Genomic DNA, 9,175 nt, shown 5'->3' on the forward strand with positions numbered 1-9,175 from the left:
CTAACAAGCAGTGTCAACAAAACAAGGCATCCATAGGCCCTATCTCTGTATCTGAAACAGCAGACAGGAGGGTGGGGGGGTCATATTCCTGAGGGTTCCTTTGGCCACTGGGCTGTGCTTTGGCCACCCCGTGACTTAAATCTGTCACCTATTAACTTAAAAGTCGCTTTACTATAGAACTACGTCGCTTAGCGGGAACAGAATGTAGATTCACATACCAGAACTATTTTGAATCAAGGTACATAAAAGTAGTGTAACTTGTGCCTCAAGTGAGTCAGCTCTTCATGAGCCCAAAAATCACCGTTGGAGTGATTCTCTGCAGTACTCTTTGTGTCCTTTTGGTGTTACAGTACAATAAAATGTGCGTGATCCTGAATTGTCTCCCACCAGTCTCTTGTTTGTTTGTTTTTTTACTTTTTGATTATTTGCAAAATTCAGTTTAGCAAATGACTGCGGTTCCACAATATGAGATAACAAGAAATGGTTCAACATCTCAATAAGAGCACAGCCAAGGATTACTCATGGTTTAGCACAGTGGTTCTCAATGTACATGCTGCTTGCAGCCCAGTCAGCACACGTGTATGGCCCATGTGACATCCTCAGGGCTGTAACTAGGATGGAGTGGGAGGGGCACCGGCCCAGGATGCGGTGTGGTGGGGGCATGGGGCAGTACAGGATCAGGGCTGGCCCATGGCATCAGTCCCAGCAGCATCAGTGCCCCCCAGCAGGATTGGGCCTAGCAGCATCAGGAGGTGGGCAAGGTGCTTAGCGCCCCACCGTGCAGGATTGCAGGTCCAGTGATCCGAGCTGGAGCAGGCTCCCTGGCACTAGGACTGTGGTGGGCAGGACATGCTGTATTGTTGAACTTCCTGCAGCCAAGGTAGGAGACTAATGAGCACGGGGAGGCACTGCAGGGTGCAGGCAGTGCACGGGGGAGAGATTCTATGTGGGGGGGACTGGTAGCTGGGGGCAGTCCTTAGATGGAGGGGTTGAATCCTGTGGGGGTAGTCCTTTGGGGTGCTGGGTGAAGTTGCTGAGGGGTAGTACCTAGGTGGGGGACGGTGCATGGGGGGCAGTCCTGAGTTGGGAATGCATGCTGCACTGGGCAGGGCTGCCCATCTTTGCAGGCAGCCTCTGCAGCCATGCTCTCCAGGTACTCAGCCCAGCCACAGCTCAGTGAGGGTGGCAATTCACCAGGCCATGCCACCCTGACAAAAATTTTTTTATAATGTTTTTGACTTATTTTGCTAGTTTAAAATGCTTTTGGTAGACATTTGCCCTGTGGAAGTGAAAAGTACTATATTGATTTGAATCATATTGCTGTCATATAACAAATACTAAACCTATAATAATAATAAATGGAGATATACCTATCTCACTGAATCCAGTCCCCTGCTGTCACTAGCAGGATCCAGTACTGATTTTGCCCCAGATCTCTAGGTGGCCCTCTCAACGATTGAACTCACAACCCTGGGTTTAGTAGGCCAATGCTCAAACCACTGAGCTGTCCCTCCCCCTACACTCTTCTTTTGTAGATATACAGGTAGTATATATGTATTGTGTGTCTGCAGCCTGTAGGGGACAATATATGATTAGCATTTTGTCCCTGTCCCAGTAGATTGAATGGAAAATCTTACTTCTACAACTCATCAGTGATTAACAAAGACAAGAATTTGCCACTTGATTTTAAACGTTAATGACCAACAAAATATTTTGTATTGTTCTTTGAATCCCAAGCTAAAACTTTATTATGTATCTTAATTAGAATGGCAAAGATTCATCTTTAGAGCACCAAGGAGCGTGAGGTAATACCTTTTTTCTGGACCAACTTCTGTTGGTGAGAGAGACAAGCTCACAGGGAGCTCTTCAGGTCTGGGACTACAACAACAACTAAGCTTCATCTTTGTCAAAACATGACTGTCTTATCTGGGAGGGTTAGGAAACAGCATGCTATAGATCTATGGATGGAAAATCATGGCATTTTAATTCAATTAAGTTTTCAATATCTGCTCAAAAAAGATAAGGAATTTACAGCTCACCAAGAATTACTTACAAGCCAGTGTTTTTTGTTCCTCTAAGCATTGAAAATTAACATAGGAGACAGAAAGGAAAGAGGTTCATATGCACCTGATTCCTTTAAGGGAAAGAATTGGAGCAGATACTTTACACTGTATCCATAATCCCACATAACAGCCTTTCTGTCCTATGAGAGAACTCCCAGTAAGTCTAAGATAACTACCTGCAAATCTGGAACTGTAAGAGTAAGTCAGACTACAATATGCCTTTAAAACAGAGCTTGTACTGGGAATAGCTTTTGCTTCTCTCTTTGAATTGCAGGAGGGAAAAATTTTTTTTTAACTCTGTTTAAACTTGCTGATTTAGGGGAAGCTATGAAAAGTAAGTTGCCCTGAGTAACATGGAAACAGGATCGGGTAGAGAAATAGTGGCTGTTAATTCAGAAGTTTCTGCCTAGTCTATACCAGCCTTCACACTGTGGAATGCAAAAATCAGTATGCTCACTTTTTTCATGTAATTCATACTCAAAAGCTCTGTTAATGAAGCTTCCCTCAGGTGGCTAAATTACAGTTCAAGCTGGTTGGTTCTTAACTTTCTAGGCCAGTGGAATTTTGAATGTGTTGTAGAGAGTGGATGCATATTTGCAATCATCCATGCCTGGAGGTAACAATGTTCTCTATACAGTAAGTAGGGTTGACACCAAAGAGGTATTCACTACTAACAGGGAAACGTGAGACCGCCTCAACCTGATGGTTCCTATGCCTGCACTGGCTCCCAATCCAATGTAGGATCTATTTAAGGCCACTAATGTACAGGGTCTCTCTTCTGTTGGGTGATTTACCACAACTGCTGTGATTCTCAGGGATACCAGGAAATGAGTGTGTTTACTACTCTGAAACTCTGAGCAGCTGGCCTATGCCTTTTGGCTCTCAAACACAGTGTGCTGGTTCAGCCTTGAATGAGAAAGCAGCTACAAAGAGGGAGTGATTAGCTCTTGTATTCTTCAAGTAGGCTCCCCAGGGGAGCTCCACTCTAGTGTGCTTGAGCCACCTGTGCCTTTGATTGGAGATTTCTCATTGCAGTGTCCATTTAGCCTGTGCATGCATGTTACTCAGTCATGTGCCTCATGCCATTGTTATGTAGCGCTGCATGGGCAAACTTCCCTCAGTTCTTTTCAAGTGCCTCAGCCTGAAGTGGACCTCTGGCATTTGTCCATGTTGTTTTACCTCAACTGTGCCCTAGTCTTTATTCTAGTACTTTTTATAGTAGTTCTTAGCATTAGCCAGTAATTAGTAAGTAATAGCAGTCTTTAGATTCCTACTTTTTTGGGGAAAAAATAAAATTGTGTGTGATAGCTATGATAACCTCCCAGTGAACTAGAACTATCTTATGCTCGGTTCTCCTGGTTTCAAACATTGTCTGTTGTGCTGGGAGGCAATCCTGGTGAGCAATGGATACTGCCGGTGCATCCATTGCTTCAGGGAGTCTCACGTTGCCTCGAAGTGTAACTTCTGTCTGGTGTTGAAATCGAGAGCCAAAAAACAGGGAGATCAGATTTTGTCCATTCATGATAGAGAGTTCGCTGCACCCAGCTTCTGACCCAGCCCAGGGGACCCACCCCAGTACATTGGTCTCTGAGTAAGTCTGCTGCTTCCACTGTCTCCAAGATGCACTCTTCGAAGGTCCAAGAGGGAGAGCCAAGATTCCTTTCATAAAACTTCCAAAGATGGCCCCTCGAGTGCTCGAGATAGAGAATCTATCTTAAAAAAAAAAAAAATTGCGGTCTCCAGTAACCCCAGCAACTTCAGCACCTTCTGTTCTCCAATCCAGTACCCATGAGGGCACCACTAAACTGAAAGACTGCAAAGTCTGAGACCTGGGGGATCGTTGATAATATCGGTGGACGAAGGAGACAAGAAGAGCTCTTCCTCTGTTCACTTGGTACTGAAGAAGCCCACTCAGGCTCCAACCACACTTACCTCAGAACAGCCAAGAGTCACGATACTATCAGCTCCCTCAACCACTATCACTTTGGTGCATGGCATGGACTTGGTACTGACAGCATGCTCAGTACTGCAAGAGTTTTGTTTTCCCTGAGACCTGACTATACCTGAGAAGTCCGGCTCACCACTGCTTGGCTCCAATGTATTTTCAGTAATGGAAATATTAAGATCTCTGGAAATTTGCCCAGGACCGACAACTTCACCTCCATTTTCTTCTTGTGCTTCACCATTTCACAGTGAATTGGAGGAAGAGGATTCTGATGAAAACCTTGCCTCAGTCTTCCAAATATTAGTACAGGGTTCTCCTCTTTATCCTATAAACTAGAGGCCCTTTTCAGGAGTCTCTGAAGGACAAAGCTGGAGTCATCCTAATACTTCTGACCTGGCCCAGATAAACATGGTTTCCTTAGCTGATACAGCTGGCTGTTTATTCACTGATCACTCTCCAGGCCATTCCATATCTACTGTCCCAGGAAGGCAGGAAGATTCTTCACCCCAATCTCAGAGTTCTTTTTCTCAAATCGTGGCTGGTCGATGGCTCATGGGATGAGAAACAATCTGCTCAGCAGAGTAAAAAGAATATTGTTACACAGCAGAAAATGGTCTGTTCTTCTTGGAGTGATTGCTCATGTCAGTTCCAATCAGGTATGCACGTGCAACATGCACGGCAGTGGGAAAATTTTTCCCCTTGTAGAATCCGTCGGGTTGGCCTGGGCGTCCTCTGGGGCACACGTTCATGGCACTCAGTATAGGGCCTACTGACCTGCCACTCCCTTGGTTCTTTCTTTCCGCCAGTAACGGTTAGCCAGAACGCCTTTGGCTCTTGCCTCAGCAAGCATGTTTTGGCAGTGTCTTATCTATGTGTATATAGTTGTTAAATAGTGAGCTGTAGCTGTAGTAGTTATTTAGTGGTAGATTAGTTCTATAAATTTTCTTTGGGGTCCCCCCCCCCACTCCCTACAATGCTCTCCCAGCAGCAGGGTATGCCGCGATCCCCTGGGTTTAAAGCCTGCAAGGACTGTGGCAAGTGTATGCCCAGGAGCGAAACGGCACACTTTGTGTCTGAAGCGTTTGGGGGAGAGCCACCTGAAGGAGTGCCGCAGGATCTGCAGGGGGTTTTGCTGGAGAACCCTTAAAGACCAGGAGCAGCACCTTAAGATCCTCCTGAGGAGGCCACAAGCTGTCTGCAATTGGACCCTGGCTCGACAGAGCCGACTCTGAGCACCTCCTCCTTGGTGTGAAGTGCACCAGCGGCACATGAGCCGGTGCCGAGAAGGACTCCTCTACAGATCCTCGGCACCGCCACAGCTCTGCCAACAAGATGCAGGCCACAGAGAGGCACCAGTCTCAATCTCCGGTGCCCCAGAAGAAAAAGAGGCTGGAGAGGGGCTACTATCCCCCGGCCAATCCTAAAGAGCCTGTTGCCGTGAGACCCGAGTCGGGCCATGCCTCTGCCCCACTACCTACCAGGGTCGTGTCGACTCCTGCCCCCTTGGAGGCTCAGTGGAGTCCGGACCCCCACCGCTCTCTGGCCCAACAGAGCCAAGAGCTGCAGCTGCCCTCCATGCCAGAGGCATTTGAGGCTGCTCAGGACTTGCTGGAGCTCACACTGCCATCTTCCTGCCCGAGACATGACAAGTCTCCGGTGCTGATTCCTCCACTGGTACCATCAAGGGGCAAGCCAGCAATGATGGCGCGGCACTCCTCGTCACCTGCGCATCATTCCCCAGCACGGGCTGCCCACGTGGGGGAGCTGCACTGGTGCCCCACCCACAGCACTGATCACCAGCGCCTCTGAGCACCCCTCCTCCATGGTCATCCTATTTGGAGTCATCGGAGGAGGACTTGTATTCTCCAAGCAGCAGCAGGAAGTCCAGCTCCTTGTGACTGCCAGCCCTACCCCACGCCATGACTGGGTCAGTGGCAGGCTCAGACCCAGTAGCCCTTCTGGATGCCCTGGTCATTTCACCAGACCCAGGGACAGAGCCAGGGGTTGCACTCCAGATCAGCATCGGTGGCCTCGGCGTCCTTTGTGCAACCACAAACAGTGGCAGCCCCAAAAGTATCAGCGTTAGCAACGACCCAGTCTGCAGTTGGGGCTCCAACACCTGTGGCATTGGCACCAGTGGCACCCTCAGCACCGATGCTTTCGGCACCGATGTCTGTGATATTCTTGGCACTGAAGTCTGCAATATCCACTGTACCGGCGGCTCCGACTCCATCTGCAGTGTCTGCACCATTCCTCCTGGTGCTCACAACACGAGGGTATCGGGCACCGCGAGACTGTCTTGGACCAAGGGTAGTGAGCAGAGCCTACTACCTGCGGGGTTCTCATCTTTGTCCTCCCCGGACAAGGTGGTGGCAGGCACAACAATGGCCCCGGCCTTGGAAGATAGCAGGGTCTTGCTGCAACAGGTGGCACAGAACCTGGGCATCCAGGCGAAGGAAGTGGTAGAGGATGTCGACCTCAAAGTGGACATCCTCACCCCCTCCAGGGGCCTGCCTGCAATGCCTTGCCATCGATCAAGACCATCAGTGATACCGCCAAGACTTCATGGCAGACCCCGGCCTCCTTTCCCCCCACGGCAAAGAGGAAAGAGAGATGGTACTTCATACCTTCCAAAGGGTATGAACATTTGTATACCTACCCCCCGCCAGACTCCCTAGTCGTGGATGTAGCCAACCAACACAAGCACCAGGACTACCAGGGGCCCTCCCCGAAAAACCGAGGCTTCATCAACAGCATTCCTGGCACATGTTCCAACCCAGGAAATATGCAGAGCAGCAACGTGGTCCTCCATTCATACTTTCACATCACATTATGCAATTACCCAGCAGGCCAGAGATGATGCAGCCTTTGGTAGAGCAGTGCTCCAGACAGTGAACATTTAAATTCTGACCCCATCTCCAAAGCTTAGGCTTGAGAATCACCTGATTGGAATTGAAATGAGCAATCACTTCAAGAAAAAATGGTTACTAACCTTGTAAGTGTTGTTCTTCAAGATGTGTTCTCATGTGCATTCCAATACCCACCCTCCTTACCCCTCTGTCGGAGTAGCCAGCAAGAAGGAACTGAGGGAGTGTTGGGTCAGCAGGACCCTATATTGAACACCATGAAGGCACAACCTCAGAGGGTGCCCAGACCTACCCAATGGGTAGCTGCTAGGGGAAAACTTTTCTGGATGTCGTGCACGCAACGTGTGCACACACCTGACTGGAATGGACATAAGGAACACATCTTGAAGAACAACAGTTACAAGAAGGTTAGTAATCATCTTTTCACTATACATACTCTCAAAAATGGACAAGATTTGTCTGTTGGTGTGATCTCAAACATACTCTACTGACAACCTCATCGCTGTCAGATATACTGGACTGTATTCTATCACTCTAAAGCTCAGGGCTGTTGTTGAACTCCATTAGAGTCCATGTAGCAGCCATCATGGCTTTCCATGCTCCAGTAGTTATTCTGTTTTTGCTCACCCAACAACAACGAGGTTCTTCAAGGGGGCTTGGAAATCTCTTTCTGCCAATGAAGTGTCATATGCCAATTGTGGACCTCAATCTGGTTGTTAAATGTCTTACAAGACCACAGTTTGCTCCCTTTATCCATGAAAACAGCATTCCTGATAGCCATCACATTGGTGTGACGGGTTGGGGAAATAGGGACCCTTATGGCATATTCCCTTTTTGCAGTATTTTTTAAGGATAAGGTCACATTATGATCGCGCCCCAAATTTCTAACAAAAATTTCCTAAGAATTCTATATTAACCAATCCATTCACCTACCAATTTTGCATCCTGAATCTCACCTCTATAGAGAAGAGGCACTATTACACACCCTTGACATCAGGAGATCCCCATTTTCTATCTTGATAGGACTAAACTCTTCAGAAAGACTTCCAAATTGTTTCTTTTGCTCGCAAATAGAACATAAAGTTCGGCAATCTCTAAACAAAGACTTTCCAAGTCACTGTCCGACTGCCTTAGTTTTTGCTACAAATCTTGTAATCAGAGGGGACACGTTGGGGAGCGGGCAGGGTTGGCTCTCCCCCCAGATTTGCTGCTTGGCTTGTACTGAGCATGCTCAGTAACACTGCTGAAGCCTCTGTCCTCACTCCACCCTGTCTCTCCCCCCGCCTCCCCCACGTCCACTGTCCAGGTTGCCTCTGCTTGTAACATTCAAGCACATTTAGGACTTATGAACTCATTCTGTGAGGTCCATTTTCATCTCTACAGCCTTTCTCAGAAGTGTTCCCAGCATTGAAATATGTACAGCTGCAACTTGGGCTTCTGTACACACATTTGAACATTATGCAGTAACTCATGACTCTGCTTCCAATACTGTGTTCAACTTGGCTGTACTTTCTTCCACACTGGACTCAACTCCAAAGCCCCCTCCACCTTAGAGGGAACTGATCAGTAGTCACCTCGAGTGGAGCACTCACAGGGACACTACTCGAAGAAGGAGTTACTCACCCCGTGTGGTAATTATGGTTCTTTGATGAATCCCCATCGATGCTCCTCTAACCACTCTCCTTCGGATGTCTCTGCTATAGGGCTTTGCTGTAGAGAAGGAAGTGAGGGCAGTTAACCCATGCAGTGCTATATAGCAACTCTGAGGCAAAAAACTGAGTAACATGCATGGGCCGAACAGACACTGCTATGAGAAATCTCTGATCAAAGGCACAAGTTGCACAAGTGCACCTAGAATGATGCACCCATGGGGTTGGGGGATGGGGGGTACATCTCAAAGAACTGTAGTTACTGCACAGCATGAGTAACCATTTCTGTGCTTCTTTGTCTCAGCTTTCTTGGTGACACTGCCCTAGTAAGGAGTTTTGTAATCTTGATACCTGTTCAATGGGAATTGGGCTAAGACCATTAACTTTTCTCCTAGAAACAAGCCAGGAGCCTGCAGCTAGTTTTCCTGTTTGTGCCCATTTTGTATCAGTAGTGCCCTAGCTTATATGGGTATTGTGATGGTTTGGGGCATCTGTGTACAGCTGATGAATTCTGATTAATGAACTTTATGTATAACTGTATTCCTCAGCGTACTGAGTCAGATTGGCCCCAGATCAATTAAAAGCATAGTTAACATTGAATGACTTTGCCATGGCAGAACAATGTATATGCTAAAGAGACTGGCCCAGCTA

The sequence above is a fragment of the Chelonoidis abingdonii genome, chromosome 3, assembly GCF_003597395.2.
Source record: "Chelonoidis abingdonii isolate Lonesome George chromosome 3, CheloAbing_2.0, whole genome shotgun sequence".
Lineage (NCBI taxonomy): Eukaryota > Metazoa > Chordata > Testudines > Testudinidae > Chelonoidis > Chelonoidis abingdonii.